Genomic DNA, 17,892 nt, shown 5'->3' on the forward strand with positions numbered 1-17,892 from the left:
AACCTTTTAAACCCTACAGATACCTCTGCCCCTCTGCACCTCCCCGGGGTGGGGGCTGGCTGCCCTCAGATGGGTCCTGCAGCCAGGACTCAGCTTGTCCTGTGGCTGAGTCAGGAGAAGCTTCCGTGGGCCCAGAGGAAAGTGGGAGGAGAAGCTGGGGGGACTCGGTGCCGTGCAGAAAAGGACCCGCCCCCCGCTTTTCTCTACCAGCTCCCCGAAGGACAGAGGCATGGCGCCAGCTTGAGTCTGTGCCCTTTTCCCAGAGTGTGGTTGATGCCCGGCTGATCTCTCAATGATTAACCGTGCAACCTTGGGCACACCGTGTCGTCTCCTGGGCCACCTGCAAAGGCCGCGTGGCCTCCTGGGAGTTCAGCTCATAGATTGCACACGACACGCCCTGCAGTGCATCTGGAGGCCTTTGCCCTGGCCGGACCCCCTGCCCAGACCCCCTGCCCAGACGTCTACACTGCCTGCTTTGTGCTCCTGTGTCATCTGTACTCGAAAGTCCCTAATAGGGTTTCTTTGCCTCGATGGTCCCAACGATGGTGCCCCTCCCCCTGGTACCAGAATCCAAAAGATGATACACGTCTTATTTCTTTGGTTTATTGTCTTCTCCTGTCAGGAAGGCAGGGGTCTCTGTTTCCTGGGCTGCGGCTCCTGCTCTCCCCAGCACTTGGAACGGGGCCTGGTCCCTGTACTTGCTCTCTCTGCGCTGAGTGAGCTTCCCGGGTGAGTAAGGGAGCAGGCTGAGCTTTGGAGGGCTCTGCTCCTCAGAGAATGAATGACAAGACGGACGGTAGCCCTCACGAGCTGGTCGGTACGCACTGAGCGAGAGCTCCTGGTACTGCTGCCATGATTGGTACGTGCCTCGCCTGCCATTCAGGGGCCTCGAATCGTCCCGCAGCACGTGAGCAGGGGCTGAGTCTGCTCAGGGCACAGCGAAGCAGAGAAACTGCGGTCCGAGGAGGCAGCAGGTAGCCCCTCTTTGCCCCACCCCTGCCCGTGCCCGGTGTGCATCCCCACACGGGGAAGGAAGAGCCCAGGCACTGGAGTTTTCTTTTTCCTGCTGTCTGATTCCAGGCAGGGCAGGAGAGGGGTGCCGTGGGGGCCCTGCTCCCAGCGCTGCTGCTGCCCCCTGTGGGTCCACGTCTCCGCCAGGCTGGGGCCAGGGACTCGTCCCTGTCTTCCTGCACCCGGGCACGTCCCGGGCAGCCTGCGGTCGGGCCGCGTCTCCGGGCCAGGACTTTCAGGAATGCTCCCTCTTGACCACACAAGCGAGGCCACACATGCCCGATTGTGGTGAACTCTGAACTCTCTGAAGGAGCGTGAACCTCACACGGCGCCCTCAGTAAGGCTTTGTTGCCTTAAATCTCACCCACTCCCCTCGCTCAAGGGGCTCGTTAACTGTTCGCACTTCTGTTGCTCATTGTTCAGAATCTTTGTGTTCTGTCTTTTAACTGGGGTATGTGTCTTTTTTTCAAGTTTTTGGTAAGGGTTTCATTTCTGAGATTAAAAAAATTGTTCATCCTTTCTCAAATCCCATGTTGTGAACCCGCATCGTCTTTTCTCAGCCTCTCAGTTTTCCGTGGGGCATCTCTCTGACATACCGAAGTTTTACATTTTCCCGTGGTCAGATCTGAGCATCTTGATTAGTTGCTTCTTAATGAAATGTCTTAGTTAGTGATTTAAGAAATTCTTCCAAATTTCAAGACTGGGCAAATGTTCCCCACTGGGTTTTTGTTTGTTTGTTTGTTTGTTTTAAACATGTAACTGTAGAATTAATTTTTGGTGAGAAAGTATGAGATGAGGCCTAATGCAGTTCTTTCCCTCCAAGTAGCTAGCAAAATTATCTAGTAGGATTCATTGACTAACGTTCCCTTTTCCTGCCACTTTAAAATATCACCATTATCACATACCGGAACTTCCAAGTGCGTGCCGAAGTCTCACCCAGGCTTTCTGTTACCCAGCACCGTACTGTTTACGTTTTCTAGACTCACGGTGTTTGGAAGGCAAACCTTCATTCCGTCGATGGAGGAACAGAGGCACAGAGAGGTTAAGCCTCTGCCCAGTCACACAGCTCGCTGGAGGCTCCAGATCTCCAATGCGTATAATTTCCAGCGTATTCGATCGTCTCATAGGTGATGTCTCCGCGTTCCTGTCTGTGCTTTTGATGTCACGTTTGCTCACGGCCTATCCCTCGGGTGCGTTTTTTCTTTTGAAGCAGCCGTGGTAAGTTCTCTCTCTGTCTAGGTGGAACTCGTCAGGATGAGATGTGTCTGGGCGGCGTATTCAGCTAAGGCGCTGACTTGGTTTCCGCTCAGGGCAGGATGCCAGGGTCGTGGCATCGAGCCCCATGTCAGGCTCCACACTCAGCAGGGAGTCTGCTTGGAACTCTGCCTCCTCCTCTGCCCTGCCCCCTGCCTGTGCGCATGCACATGTGATCTCTCTCTTTCTAAAATAAATAAATAAATTTTTTTTTAAAAAAAAGTAATGAGATAAAATATGTGAATTTGGTAGTATGCCTGGCACATAAAAGCTTTGAATCTGTTAATAATAATTACTATTATTTGCCAGTGTTACTGACTTTCTGTAAGGTGTGTCCTCACTTTGTACCTTTCACCTTTGGGCAGAATTCATAGTAAATATACTGTAGTCACATGTCCTTGAATTTTCCGGATATTCCTGATGGCAAATATTTGACTCTGTTACCTGCCCCTCCCTCCACTGAATAAATTACTGGGATAGCCCCACGTTCTAAAAGGGCCAACACGTTGTTACAGTAAGGAAAAGTTCTACACTTGAATGTTGCTATGAGCTAAAAGGAGTCCAGGCCAGTTTGTGTGTCTTGGTCTCCTGGAAAAAATTGTCCACGCTAACTGACTTCAAGGAAACAGTGCCCTGGATCTCTCTCCAGGGAGTTATGTCACCCAAGGGCCCAGAGAACCTCAGTGATGCGAGACCCGAAGTCTGCCATGTCCTGTGCGTGCCCTCACGTGTGCCCCTCTGGGTCGGGGTCATCCTTGTCTGCAGTGTAAGCTCCTGGGCAGAGAGCAGCTCCACCCCAATGACTGCAAAGCAGGCCCGTCAATGTCAAGATGAGTCTCCCTGTAAAAACTTGGAAATGACTTAACTGTTAATTACTTTAGAATGACACAAGGAAATATGTGGTCCCAGCGAAAGCTAGTAATTGGCTCCTTGAATCCATCTGGAGGGAGACGACCGTGGGTGCATAGAGTTGCCCCCCATCTGTGCTGTAGGAGTCGGACATCACCCTTTTGTCATGCACATGTGGGCACGGGGAGGGGGTGGTGGTGAGCCCAGGTTGTGTCCATGTGAACTGTCAGGTTGAAAGCATCCTTCATCGTGCTCTGAAGGGACCCTTGTGTGGTGGTTCCTTGAATTGGACATAGGTGGTCTTGCTTGGAGTCAGGAGTGAGCTTTAGGCTAAAGGGAAAGGGGTCATGTTACCTGAGAGCAGGGTCCATCCCAAGTGCAATTGCTGGGCTTTCCCATCACCTGAGGACCAAGATGGGAAGAACAAGGGTAAACGGTGGCGGCCCCTGTCCTCAGGACTGTGCATGTGGACTGAAGGGTTAGGACACACCCAGGAGACAGAAAGCAAGGCAGGGGAGCAAGTGTAATTGGGACAGCAGATGCGTTTCATTGGGTTCGGACTAGCTGGAGACTTGTGTTGAGAAGGATTCCGAGGCCGGATTTGAGCTCAGCAGGAAAGACCTGATGTCTCTTTCCATGAGGAGGTGGCAGGGGTGTCCCAGAGATAAAGGCCTCTATGGAGACACAAACTGGGGGTCCAAAAGGCCCTTTGCAGAGGGGAGGAGGAAGACCGTGAAGCACAGGTACGAGTTCTTTATTTTCATTCAGTTTTATGGTAAGAAATATGAATGTAAAATATAATGTAGAAAACCAGAAAATCATCAGGAACTCTGCTCTCTAGAACAGTCATTGCTGTTTTCTGTGGCTGCTTTTCCTACTTGTTGTCTAGATCCTGGCATGTTTTTTCCAAATACCTAAAATCTTGTGTCCTCTTTCCTCTACTCACAGCTATTGCTACTTATTCATTTTTCAATGCCTTACGGCAAGATTTTGAAAAGTGTAAGCCCACGGGTACAGCGTGGTGTCTTTCTCACCAGTCATTAACTCGGGGGCATTGTCCATCGACCTTCAGGAGTAGAATAGTCAGTTACAGTCCTTTTTTTTTTTCTTTGTCAGTGGCGGTAAAATACATAGAACACAGAATCTACCATCTTAACCATTTTTAAGTGCCTGGTTCAGTCGTGTTAAGTACATTCAGACTGTAGCGTGACTGATCTCTAACCTCATGTGGCAGGTTGGTCTTGAGTGAAGTTGGGAACCACCCCCCGCCCCGATGGGCACCTAGTTCCTGACCTTTAGATGAGGTGGGTAGAAGTTAGGGCAGGCAGCGAAGGGGGAGAGACAGCACGAGCAGAGAGACCTTTGCAGTAGGCTCATTTCCTCCCCGGCACCTTACATTTTACAGATGATGATGCTGAGGTACAGACTGTCCTTGCTTTTGGTGGGGGGTGGGGGAGGTAAATGTTCCTGAAACATAAATCTGGAAAGGTGTGCAGTGACTTACATGAACAAGCAGCTTGCCGGAGACCTCGGGGCCAGTTGAGGGCAGACCTGGGAGGTAGACTTGGGTCAGCCCCATCTGCTGCACTGCCCTGCCGTTCATGCGGTCTGGGGGGATCCCGGGAATACAGTTGGACAGAAGTGGCCAGATCAGGGGTTTCTTGAATGTTCAGCAGAGGAATTAGACACAGGTGTCCAGGAGCCGCTTGTGTTGAGCAGCGAAGGGACAGCGAGACTCCTGTGCCGTGAGAGATGCCAGTGGCAAAGGCCAGCCAAAGGAGCGACTGAGGAGTGTCTGAGGGAGAAGCAAAACACGGGGTGCAGGGTCTCGGGCAAGCGGGGTATAGGCTGAATGTGGGAGTCGGGGAGCCGGGGAGGGGAGAGGCCAGTGTTCGGGACACAGCAGTCCCGTAATAACTGACATTTGCCTGGGCTGGCCCCATCCCGGCATCTTATTGTGCCCCTGCCACAAGCCTGTGGGGAGGTAGTGCCGTAGTACCCGTTTTCAGCTGGGAGGCCCCCGGGGGAGATGCTTGCCCCAGACAAGGTATCCCGTGAGGAGAGTTGGGACTGGGACCATGTTGTTATCGGAACGTCACCCACAGTCACCACGCCCCGGCCTGCCCACAGACGCTCGGAAAGCAAGGATGCCCAGGAAAGAGGGAGCCAGCAGCGGGGTCTCCCACTCACAGGAGGAAGATTCCATATCCGACGACAAGGGCTTTGCTGGAACGCTGGGAACACGGTCAACACCCGTTCGCTCACCCTGAGCGAGTGCGCTGGTGATTAGCCGGACGGCGTCTTCTCAGTGGCTCTCCTTGGAGCTGGCTCGGAGCTCCAGTCTTACTTCATCCGCGGAGTAAGTTGATATCTGCAATTTAAGAAGAGCCTGGTTTTGGTAGGAAGTTGATTCAATTACTGTTGTGTAAGATTTTCTTGGCCTGGTCTTGATCCTGTGGATTTCACTTGGCTTCACTAGTTTCTGGGTGGTGACCTGTCCCCCGCCATTGAAGCCAAGTCACACTGACATTCAGAGCACCCAGAAGAAGGTGTTGGAGTAGCTCGTTCCAAGACGGGAAAGAGAGTCAAGGTGGAAGTACCACATTGACAACCTTTAGGACCTCGGGCAGCGATAGGATTATGTGATTTATTTTACTGTTACTATTTTTTTTTTTTTTTGCCCCAGGCAAGTTGTCTCCTTGTAAGATCATTCATGCCATCCATGTCCAGTGGAAACTGGATTCATTCTGAATTAAAATAAAAGTACTGGTGTTCATCCGTTTTGGGAAACGGCATCTGTTACAGCTGATACGATCAGTGTGTTTACAAGTTCACCGTGGGTCAGAACAACAGCATTTATAGCCACACACCCAGGACACTCAACTAGATAATGCAGAGGAAAGAGCCCACGCTGACGGGGCCTGAGTGTGGGGATTCTGCAGCCACTGGCCTGCCTGCCAGGCCGGGAGACCCCTTTGTGACGCAGGGTCTTACAGCAAAGCAGGCGGGTGTAGCCGCCTGGGAGAAAGGAGCGCTGGCAGCAGGGATTTTCCTAGCAGGCGTCTTGGTGGCACAGAAAAACAGCTTGGGAATGTTTCCACGAGCCCTGCAGTCCGAGGGCTGGTGTGGCGTGTTGAAAGGGCTCTCCCTGGGGCACCCTTGGGGGTTGATAGTGATGGGCAGGGGCAGCTGCCAAGCATCTGGCTACCCCAGGGGCCTGACTCAGATGTTTGTGGGGCCCACGGGGAGGGAGGAAAATGAAGGTCCCTGGAAGCACAGGCTGCAAAATCCACGCTTTCAAGTGCAGAGGAACGGCACGTATACGTGAACTCCACTCTTCCGCCTTCGAGTCCCGTCTGGGCTCCTTCCTGTTGCCTTTAGAAAACATTTGGATTCTCCACCTGGGCTTTGGGGCTGGGTATGATTCTTTCTGGACCTGCATCTCCCATCTCCCCTGGCTCCATGGGTTTTCTGACCCCGCTGTGGCCCCGGGGTCCATCTCCTCTGAGTGCTCGCTGTCCAGTCTCCCCTGCCACCTCCGCTTTCGCCCTCCCGAGCCACCTCTGTCCTCAGCCTCTGGGCCACTGCCATGGGGGGGGGTTCATCACCATGGGAGACGTTTTATGGCCCTCTCTGACCTCCCCAACCTGGGAGAGGACAGGTTATTTATCTCTTTATGGGCTTTATCAGCACGAGCACAATTCACATGAAAGTGACTCATCAGCCTGTGGTTTTGTGTCCCTCTCTGCCACATTCACAGCTCGGTCCCTGGCTCCACACGCCAGGCCAAGTGTACACCAGAATCCACCCCCCCCCCGGGGTCTCCTGGGGAGTGAAGGACGCAACAGACATTTGCAGTGAACGGGGAATCAGCAGCAGTAGTCGTCTAGCTGCAGGATAATCTTGCTACCTGGGAAGCTCCCCCCCACCCCCCGCCCCTAGGGCTACTTCAGGGTGAATTTGTGAGACACAGCTTATCTGGTCAAATGGAGAAACAAATCAAGGGCCAAGCGTGGTCAGTTGCCGCGGCAGCGTAGCACGTACAGTGACCCAGCGTCTGGTCAGAGCGCGCTGGCTTGATGAATCCACCAACTGTTTCTGGTCCTGCCCATTGAAGATCTCCAGCCCACGAAGGCTGTGGCCACGCCATTCTCCGCTCAGCCCAGCTCAGAGGCAGACAGCCGTTCCTTTGAAGCCCGTAAAACGTTTCTTATTTCGCGTGTTATTTTGATTTCTTTTTTTAAGCTGCATACTTATCAGGCTCTGGGCTTGTTTCATGCGCTGAAGTCTGCTGGTAAATCTTATTGAGGAAAAAGATAAAGCTCAGTTATCTACTTAGTATTATATTCTTCTCGTGAAAAAGGATGCCTTACAGAAAAACAGCACGTTCCCTTCCCTCCACTAGCAGCCCCGTTCCTAGCAGCCCCCATACATTTCTGTACATTCCGCTCAAGCGGATCGTTTTATAGAAAGTGTGGAGTATAATTTTATGCAAGGGTTAATCAAAATGTCAGAGGGAGCCTCTTGTAGGTATCACCCTGCGGTATGCCTTGTCACTTCATAAGACTTTGTGGAGAGGTAGAACCCTGCGACCCACGCTAGGTGGACTGACTCCTGTCCTCCGGTAATGGGCAGGAGACTGAGCAGGAGGGCTGGGGTCACCGGCCGCCTGCCATCCCCACCCTGGGTGCAGCGCGGGCTGGGGTGTGGGCTGGGGCTCGGGCCGGGGCACTGGCCGGGCGGGCGCTCTTCTTCCGGCCACTTGTGTTGTGTGTTACCAAGGGCCCGTTGTGTTTGTTTCCAGACCTGATCACACTGGCTGTAGGTGTTACCATAATTGCACGATTTCCTTGAAGATGATACAAGCCTGTGCTATACGAGTGTGAAGAGAGAGTGATCGTTCTTCATGGAAGCCAAATGGAATGCTTAAAACAGTCTCAGGAAGCTTTGCTGGAAACCAGGAGCTGGGGGGCACCTGGGTGGCTCCGTGGGTTAAAGCCTCTGCCTTCAGCTCAGGTCCTGATCCTGGGGTCCTGGGATCAAGCCCAGCTCTCTGCTCAGCGGGGAGCCTGCTTCCTCCTCTCTCTCTCTGCCTGCCTCTCTGCCTACTTGTGATCTCTGTCGTCAAAAGAATAAGTAAAATCTTTAAAAAAAGAAAAAAAAAAAAAAAGACAGACACCAGGAGCTGCTGCGGGTGGAGAGGTGGGGAGGCCCTACTCCGACGGCCCCAGAGGTGTCTTTGGGACAGGAATTGCCCAGTGCCAGTGTTAGATGGTGTGGGGTCTGTGTGAGACAGACGGTGGGGACGACAGAGGTGGGGCCATCTCCAAGAAGACGCGCTGAGTCCCGACCACGAAAGAGGGAAAGCACATGCATGTCGCATGTTCCAGGAAAGATAACATAATCTGTTTCATTTTGTAATAATGAGTGACTTCTGGGTTCATCCCCCAGTCGCTGGTCCTGATATCTCGAGACCCACCTTCTTCTGTTCACTTGCTCCCCCGAATTCCATAGAATGGTCATCTCTCCACTTCCACCGCCGTCCGCGGGTGCCACAGTCACTTCTCACCTTTCGCTCTTAGACCCGGTGCAGGACTGAACAGCTCTTCTGAGATTCTGGGCACCAGTCGGCTGTGGGTGATGCAGAGATGCCAGATTGCTGGGCGTGGGCTCGCCCTGTGTGGAGGGGGGCTGGCTGTGGGTGAGGCCGAAGCTGAAGCCACGAGGCTGCTCGCTCTGTGGAGGCCGGAGCAGGTTTTTACCTGGGAAGCAGGGCTGTGCAGGGGCCGCTCGGAAACGCGCAGGTATCCAGCCGGTGTTTGGCTCTGTGTGTTCAGCAAGCGTTTCTAGAGCCTCGCTGGCGTGCCAGGAGCTGTGGGAGGCAGGGGCATGGCTTGCCTGGTCTTGGGAAGCCGGTGAGACTGTTCTGTATGTGGGAGAATGGAGTGCATGAGTGTGGTGCTCTGGCCCTTAGCCTAGGGGCATGCTGTCCGCCTGTCTTGCTGTGTACTTGGGCCCCGTCACAGGACACCACAGAGTGGGGGCTTCAACATTGTTTCTCCCAGTGCTGGGGTTGGAAGACCGAGACCAGGGTGTCAGCCCGGTCGGCTCCTGGTGAGAGCCGTCTTCCCGGCTGGCACACGGCCGCCTTCCCCCGTGTCCTCCCGTGGCCGAGAGTGAGCTTGGGGCTCCCTCTTTGGTCCCATCCCGAGGGTCCCGCCCTTCTGTCCTCATCTAACCTGAGTTATTCCCGAAGTCCCACTTCCCAGTCTCCTCTCACTGGGGGTTAGGACTTGAGCATGTGAATTTGGGGGGGTGTATTGCAAATACAGACATTCAGTCCATAACGCCATTCCCAGCGTAGAAGAGCCGAGCGGAGGAACAGTCTACAACGGGGCAAAATCTATAAAGTTGTCCTGTAGCTGTGCTCTGAAGGAGGTTGTAAATTTCCTGTTCTAGGCTTGGTGAAGGGCGACTCCATTCCAAAGAGCATCCATCTGCCCCTGCGGACCTGGAGTCTGTGAGGTGTGGAGGGCGAAGGTCTGGCCTCCAGGGGCCCTCGTGTCCCTCTTGCTTCTGCCTATTGCTTGCTCTGTGACCTTAGAGGAATTGTTCCTCTCTCTGGGCCCCAGTGTTCCTATGTCATAGGTGCGCCAGGCCAGGCTTGGGAGTCTGAAGACAGAATGGTCCTGAGATGGCACAGAGTGGCCTGATGGTGAAGCGTTGTGGCCGTCTTTGCCTTGAGCAGACTAATGCCCTCCCCTCGCCTTCCCGATCACAGCCAAAAGCCTTCTTCATTGGCACCGTGAGAACACTTAGAAGCAACCTCATTCACCCCCATCAGGTGCTGCTTACTGCTAAGATGGCATCGGGTAAGCACCCCATATTCAAGTTCAGGGCTGCTCAGACTGTGCCGCCCTTCACCTGGGTCCTGTTGCTGCCCCCTGGGCCCTGCTGTGTCTGTGTATGGTCTGCCTCATCCCAGTAGAGCCGTAGGTCTGCACATGCTGAGAAGGAGGTCCATCATGAGCTAAGAGTCTGAGCCTTGGAGGCAGAGGGCCCAGGCTCAATTTGGGCTTTTGCTCTATGATTTCCAGCATGTTACTTTCTCCCCTCTGTGCCTCAGTTTCCCGACGCGGATGAAACAGGATGTAACCGACTCCGGGCTTAGGACAGTCCCTGACTTCTCTGTCACGTTTCACAAAGATGGAGTTTTATTCTGAGGGACAAAGAGAAATCCTTATTTGGCTCAGGCAGTCTCTGCTTCCACGGAAGGAACTAAGTTTGAGTTCAGTGTTTAAAAATTGACTCCTTCCAATCCAGCTGTGCCCCCCGACGTCCCTTCTGTTTCAAAAACTTCCCCTTTCTCTCTACAGAAGAGGGTTTGCCGAGCTAATGGCTGGTATGAGCCGGGTCGCAGGGCAGGCGGTTTCTCCTGCTGAGGAGAAGGCAACTGTTTTAAGGAAGCTCAGCACGTTTTTCTGTGCGTCCACCTGCTGCAGGAAATCTCCGTGGTGAATGAGCCTCCTTGGGGTAACCGTTCTCCTTAGAAATCAGACCGTCGGCGCCGGAGAGGGGGGCGGGGAGAGGCCGGGGCCGGCCCCACAGAAACGCGGTCGGCCCGCATCATTGCACCCTTCAGGCTTCCCCTGATCACTTCCTGCTCCCGCACCAGGCTCCGGCTTTGCCCAGACAGACCCACTCTTCCCTTTTAAATGGGGGAGGAAGTTTCCTTTTAAAACCCGGCCCCAGTGGATGGTGGCGCAGGTCCGAGAGCGGCTTGCGGTCGCTCTGCTGCTGCGTGTGCTTGCCCCAGCCTGCGAAGGCATTCTTGGAAGAACTACCCGTTGAGTGTGCGTCTGTGTGCACATGCGTGTGTGTGCACGCAGGTGTGCAGGAAACCTTTCGCTTATAAACATTTCCTCCCCCACGCGGCCTGATACCGGCTCTCCGGCCTCCGTGTGGCGTTCAGAACACGCCTTCTTCGCTCTGTCGTGGAGTCTGGAGGCTCCCGTTTCTGCTCCGGGCCCAGGGCAGGGAGCCCGTGATGTGTGTGCGGGCGTGTGTGCTCGTATCTGGGTGTGGAGTGCTGTGTGTCTGCGCACATGTGCACAGTTGTGTGTGTGTTCTGTGTCGTGTGTGTATAGGTGTGTGTGCGTGTGCATGTGTGTGGAGTGTTGTGTGTCTACTACATGCGTGTGTGTGGAGGCGGGTTCCCCAACTTCAGAGCAGAGTAGCTTCAGGAGTGGCGCTTAGAAGTGCCTGTCGTACACGGGACAAAGTGCATCTCCTTGTTTTCCTGGCAGAGGCGGCCGGATTTGGCCCAAACTCAGGCTTTGCCTTTTCATCCCCTGCCAGTCCCTTACCAGGCACCTTGTGCCCCGGGCACAGACGACCTTTTCCTACTGCCCAAAGGGCCCAGGATCTTGAGGCCTTCTAGGCCTTTGAGGACACCGGGAATTCCCATTCTGTCCTCCTAACTGGCCCCGCTCACGCGGTCCTGCCCAGGCCGAGCCCTCCCTCCTCCGGGCTCTCGCCTCCCGCGTGCTCACAAGACCTGCTCGCCACACGCACCGCTGGCTTTATCGGACGTGTCCACTGTTCCGGCAAATGGCTGCTACCTGAGAGCAGGGGGAGCGGACCTGTCACCACGCCCGGCACAGAGCCTGGCCGAGCGCCCGTGCTCATTGCTGGTCAGAGGGAAGGAACGGTTGTCTGTGTTGTGCAGCTAGGAGGGATTCTCGCAGACAACAATAGCATCAGTGACATCCGTGTTTATTGAGTGTTTCTTTGGTGCTGAGCCCCGTGCTCAGCACTGTATCTCTACGAATGCATTTAATTCATACCGTCCTGTGAGGCAGGTGCCGGCCTCAGCCCCCCTTGTCAGGTGGAAGCAGGAGGCTCGGGAAGGAGGAGCGCCCGGCTGCAGGTTGCAGAGTTGGACCCAGCGGGTCCGGGATACTCACCAGAAAGTAGGGCGAGTTACCGTGCAGCAGATCTGCTTCTGTCCTGGGAACCAGCCTCTCCGTGGCTTTGCCTCCACGTGACCCTGGCTTTCCAGCTCCAGGTGCCCAGCTTTCTTGGGCACAGGAACCACCCTGCCCGCCCGCCCTCCCTCTCACGTGCCCTCGGATCCTTGCACAGGATTCCCACGTGCACCTGCCAGTCTGGGGCTCCGCTGAATGAGAGCGCCCGGGGCCCTGCGTGCCCGTGAGAGGATTGCTAAATTTGCCTCTAGTGGCGCCACCCCCCTCACCGGAGGCACACCTAGTGATTGCAGGGAGAATCCGCCCGTGACCTACATCGGAAGGAAGTGGGCCAGGCAGTGGGGGGAGAGGCACAGGGCTGCCGAGCATCACCGTCACCCGTCGGGGATGACAGGCGGTGGTTGATGATGGAACTGCACATTCATCCTCTCTCCTGCGAGCTCTCCTCTTTCTGGAACCGCCTGAGGGGGCCCTGCCGCCCAAGTGGGGAGGCAGGGAAGAGCAGCCCCAGGGGAATGAGTCGAGAGCAAGCCGACTTGCCCTGCTTCTTCCCAGGCATCGGTGGTGGGGTGGGGTGGGGTGGCGGAAGGACCCTGGAGAAGGGAGGAGCCTCCTGTGGGTACCAGCTGTGACAGAGCCTGGGATGCAGGGGGCAGACGGTCACCTGAGAGCAGGGGGACCTGGGCCGGGAATCCAGTCCCAAGCCAGCCCGCTGGACCGTGTTCCTTCATCAGCCCCGGAAGCCAGGTGGCAAAGGGTGAGGGGCTCTGAGGTGCAGGCCCTCCACTCCCGTGTGCATTCATTTATTTAATTAATGTTTACTGAGGGTCTGTGCCCCACTTGGGGGATGGAGTAGTGAGCCAAGTCCCACCATCTCCTGCCCTCACGCAGCCCTCAGCCTGCTGGGGAAGGTTGATGTCAGATGACTCAATGTGGAGTCAGACTGCGGGGTAATGAGCATCATTCATTCATTCATTCATTCGCCAGGGCTGTGGGGCCCCTTCTCTGCCCGGGCCGTGTTCTCAACCAGTGCTGCCCTTGGTGATCAGTGGTGCACAGGACAAGGCTGTTCAGATTTAATTAACATCAAACGAAATTGGAACTTCAGTTCTTTAAACTTCAAATGGTGCAAGGCCAGCTGTGGCTAGCGGCTGTCATGCCAGCCAGCGTGGACACCGGCCGTTTCCAGCGTCACAGAGAGTTGTACTGCATGGCGCGGCTGCAGACTCTGGGCTGCGAAGGGGGGGCACCCCGAAGGGCCCTGTGTCCTCAGGGTCGCAGGTCTAGTGACCTTGCCTCCAGAGCGGCTTGTCTGTGTTGCATTACCGGACAGGGTGATGGGCACGGAGATGCAGACGCACAGACACAGGGCATCTGAGCCGAGCCTGCCCTGGTGGGAGGGATGTTTCAGTGAAGTCTAAGACACGTGAGGAGGGTGTGGGGCAGCAGGGGAGGGCCAGGGTGTCCCAGGGAGGGAGGAGCGCAAGTCAAGGCCCGGCCACCAGAAGAAGGATCTCACGTAGCTGGTGTGTGCTGTGAGGGAGCAGCTACAGGCATTAGAGACCAGGCCACACGGGCTCTCCTGGGACTTTTTGCCCCCTCTGGAGACTGACCCCTCCATGGGCATGCAGGCAGAGGGTCCCACACCCAGGTCAGCCAGACCCTCAAAGGAGGGTCTGGTTCCCCGGGCCAGGGCTGAACATCGTGCATGGAGGGGCATGCTGGGCACACAGACTGCCCTGTCGGGCAGAAGCTGAGGGGGGCAGGTGGGGGGCAGGGAGAGGGAGGAGGAAGGGGAAGGAAGTGTCTTGTTTAGAGCTGTCTGCAGGGTCCAGACACGGGGGTGTCTGTTTTCTTGGTGCCCAAGAAAACAACATCGAAAGTGGCCCTTCCCCTATGGTGGGAGCGCAGAAGGAAGGCAGAGGCTGTGACTCCAGGGCAATGTGGTGGGGAGGCTGGCCCCCAGGCCCAAGGGAACGCAGGTGCAGTCTGGAGGCCCTGTGAGCTCTGCTCTCTCCTGTCACCAGGGCAAGTCACAGCCGCTGGTCCAGCAGCCTTCTCTGAAGTCTGGTGACAAGAATGTCATGCTCTCAGGCCGCTGGGACAATTTCAAGGTTCTGATAGCCACTGGCGTTTATGGAGGGCGTACCTTGAGCTGGGATCTCTCACCAGAGGCCCTACTGACACGGAAGTGGGTTGTCCTCTCTCGGGGTCCTGTTGGTGGTAGCAGCACCACTGGCCTCCTCCCCCTGCCCCAGATGCTAGCGGCACCTGCTCCCCGTGTGACGCCTGGCCATGTCTCTGGACAAGCACCCATGGCTGAGAACCCGTTTGTCCTATGTTGCCTCCTTCCCACAACAGCCTATCTGCTCTGTAGACAGAGCGCACTGCTGTCCGGGCTGAACTGTGCGCACTGGGACCCGAGCCCAGGGCTGGTTGCTTAGGCTTGAGCACTCAGCCTTTACCGTTGGTCTGCGTGGAGGGAGCACAGCCCACGGTCGGGCGCACAGTAGGTGGTCGGTGGAGGGGACTCTTCTGATGATCTCGAGCACTGGCTCATTCCGTCAATCAACCAGACCCCTCTGGGCTAGCAACACGGGGTGGTGGGCAGGGTCTGACTCCCCAGCTGGTCCCTGACTTGCTTGACCTGCAGTAGCCCCAGGGGACCAGCCAGCTTGAGGGGTCGAGGGAATCATTTGTACTTCACGGGCAATGATTAACCCGGCCAGGCTGGGAAATCATTCAAGGGCCAGAACTTTACCCTAGAAAATGCCAGCCTTTCCGACGCGGGGCTGTTGGTTTCCTGTCTGCTTTTCTCCCTCCACGATGTGCGCTGCGGGCGAGCTGAGGAGTGCGTAGGGGCTGCTGCGAGATGCTGAGCAGATCCCCCTTCTTCTCCCGGCCAGGGCTGGGCTTTGTGTGATGTATGCCTGTGCGTGTGTGGTGGGCGTGGCGGGGAAGCAGCTCTGAGAGGCCGGCCAGAGCCCTCCTTGTTTGTTTACTGTCTTTGGAAACCTCCATCGGTGATGAAATCATCTCCGAAGGGCAGAGGTGGCAAGGACTGGCCTTTGCTAACCCTGGCAGTCTGGGCCAAGCCTGGAGCAGCGCCTGTGCCCCAGTGGGGTGGACGGTGCTGACTCGCTCCCTCACAGGTCACTGCGTGCCCTTTTCCCTCCGCACTGAAAAACCGTGCATGTACACACGCATGTGTGTGCACACTTGGCTCTAACACGTGCCCATGTGAGCTCATGTGCCGGTGTGTGTACTTACGTGTGTGTGCGTATGTGTTGCATGTGGGCGATGTGACCCACCCCAGGCTGTGGTTGCGGGGCTGGGGGAGCGAGCCCCCCCCCCCACTGTCTCGCACGGTGGGTACACAGCGGGGTTGGACGCACAGCTCTGGTCACGTCTCTGTGTTGCGTGACCCGCAGCTAGTGATGCACACTCTCTGAGTCCCAGTGTTTTCGCCTGGGAAACGGGAGAGTAAAAGCGACTGCGGGAAGGTGTCGTGAGGATCGCAGGTGACACGTGTGCTCGCGGCTGGGGGCCCAGCTGGGAGAGGACAGTCAGTAGGTGGTGTGTCCCCCAGCCTGGGGAGGCATGGCCTTGTCTGTTGGGGGCTCAGGAGAACAGCCCCAGGACTTTGGGTATCTCCTGCTTTCAGCCCCGAAACCTTGGCAGCACTGGGCAGGACTGCATAGACAGGGGTCATCCCACCGTCTGCACTCTGGGGTGGCCTGGTTGTGTGGCCTCTGGTCCCAGGGGAGGCCTGAACTCAGTGGGGATGTTGGTGCTTCCATAGCTTGCCTGGTCAGAGGTAGACGTGACTAGAAGGCTGAGGTCAGGGGCTTCCGAGACCCTGCCCTGGCCCCCTGGTAAGCACCGCACGGTCAATCTTACGTGAGGCTGCTGCTCTTTTCCCCGGCGACAGCCCCTAACATTGTCCGTATCCGCCCGGAGAGGACGAGGAGACCCCACCCCCCATTTTGTACACACTGCCTGCCCCTGCCCCTGCCCCGCTCCGGCACATACATCAGAGGGTTCTCAGTAACCATGGACAACCGAAAGCGAAGAAAATTGGAGTATTTTCTCTGCCTTGCCACTGCTTTCTGATTAGTCACTCCTAACTAATTAGCAAGTGACAAATGGGACAATAAAGCTCTGAAAATATCCATTGACATCCTGGAATCCCAGCCACAGACATGGCAGAAGGGCCTGGCAAAGAAGCAGAACAATGAGAAGGCGTTTGTGGGTCCTGTGGAAGGAAGCGCGGCGGACCGAGTCACACTGGGTGTGTTGGAAGGCGGCCGCAGGAGGCCTCAGGGACACTCGGGGCGAGTGTAGGAGACGTGGGAGGCTGCTCCCCTTTCCCGTGCCCCCACGCTGTCTGGAAGAAGCGATTTCATGTCCCGGTCACCCGGGGACTAAGGTGGACACCCCCCACCCCCGTCCAAGATACTAGTTGTCAAGGAGACCCTGGGTACAGTTTAGGGGTCTCTGGCTGACATGCCAGCCACTGCTTCTAGGGGCAGCTGAGACCCCTCACGTGGATGGTTCCACCACATGTGTGTGGGTGGCAGCTGCTGCCTCCGGAGACCGTCCCCACATGCCTGTCACATGGCGTGTGGCATCGGCAGACTCCCAGTCCCACGGGCATAAGGTGGCTTCTCCCAGCTCTGTCGCGTCTGTGGAGGGTCTGCAGCAACCTGCTCCATGTGGGCAGTGCAGAGGGTGGCAGGGAGAGGTTCTCCCAGCTGCTGGTGAGGTCACCCCCCCCCCCCCCCCCCCGTGCAGCCTCCGGGTGCTCTGGGGAGCTCAGCGCCATCTGTGCAGTCCTGTGGCCTTGGCAGTGACATGAGTCATGTTTGTGTGTTTGTCCCACCAGAGCCCGTCCTGTCCCCATGGCTTGGCTGCAAGGGGGCAGGAATCTTTGTCTTTCCCATACTGAGAAGGAGGAGGACACCGGGACCTTGTGGCTACTAGTTATGTCTGCTGTATCGTGGATGGCGGTTCAGGGGGGCTGGTCGTGACCGGCGGGAGGTCCCACAGGTACCCCACAGCTTCCTGTGGCTGCTGTGACAAAGTCCCACAAACCTGGTGGATTCAAACCACCAGATGTATCATCTTACAGTTTTGGAGATCACAAATCCAGAATGGGTCCCCTAGGCCAAAACCGAGGCGTCCACAGAGCTGTGTTCCTACCGGAAGACCCAGGCAGCTCGCCGGTCCCACCTTCCACAGGCTGCCCGGGTCCCTTGGCTCACGGTGGCGCTGCTGGACCCGTGCTCCTGCCGTCGCATCTCTGCCTCTGTCCCTCCTGCCTCCCTCTTACAAGGATGTTGTGAGGATGTGGGGCCCATGGGATGACCCAGGATTGTCCCCCGTCTCAGGGGCCTTCGTGTAGCACCCCCCACCAGCACGCTGTAGCAGGTCCCACTTTCACAGGTTCTGGGGGTTCGGATGTGGACATCTTCGGGGGCTGTGGATCCGCCGACCCCACTGTGCCGGCCCTAATAGGAGAAGCCAAGTCCCTTCCCTCCCGCCATCCCCTTCACCCTGTCCCCTCATTTCCAACACACATTGTGCTGGGGTTGTGCGGGGTTGTGTGTGCTGGTGTGTGCTGCTGTGTGCTGGGGTTCCATCACACATTGTGATGAGGTCCCCACCCTCACAGTTTCCAGTCCATTCCGGAGCGGAGACACAGCGAGGGGAGATTCCATGGGTGCGAGTTTTATCAGGGGACCCAGCCGTCTCCGCAGGGTGCGGGCAGGAAGTGACTTGTCAGCTGTGG

The 17,892-nt window shown here is 56.3% G+C and overlaps 1 protein-coding gene and 1 long non-coding RNA gene across 2 annotated transcripts in view; one reads left to right on the forward strand and one right to left on the reverse strand.

Annotated features, from left to right (window-relative positions):
* Window positions 1-17,892, forward strand: part of CMIP (c-Maf inducing protein) — a 224,776-nt gene that overhangs the window by 72,675 nt on the left and 134,209 nt on the right. The gene's annotated exons all lie outside the window — the stretch shown is intronic.
* On the reverse strand, window positions 3,882-9,418 carry LOC132004897 (uncharacterized). Its single transcript, XR_009400674.1, has 3 exons — window positions 7,159-9,418; window positions 5,305-5,485; window positions 3,882-4,909 (listed from the first exon to the last, which is right to left on the reverse strand). It is a non-coding gene; the product is annotated as an uncharacterized LOC132004897 (long non-coding RNA).

This window comes from Mustela nigripes, chromosome 17 (genome assembly GCF_022355385.1).
Source record: "Mustela nigripes isolate SB6536 chromosome 17, MUSNIG.SB6536, whole genome shotgun sequence".
Taxonomy (NCBI): domain Eukaryota; kingdom Metazoa; phylum Chordata; class Mammalia; order Carnivora; family Mustelidae; genus Mustela; species Mustela nigripes.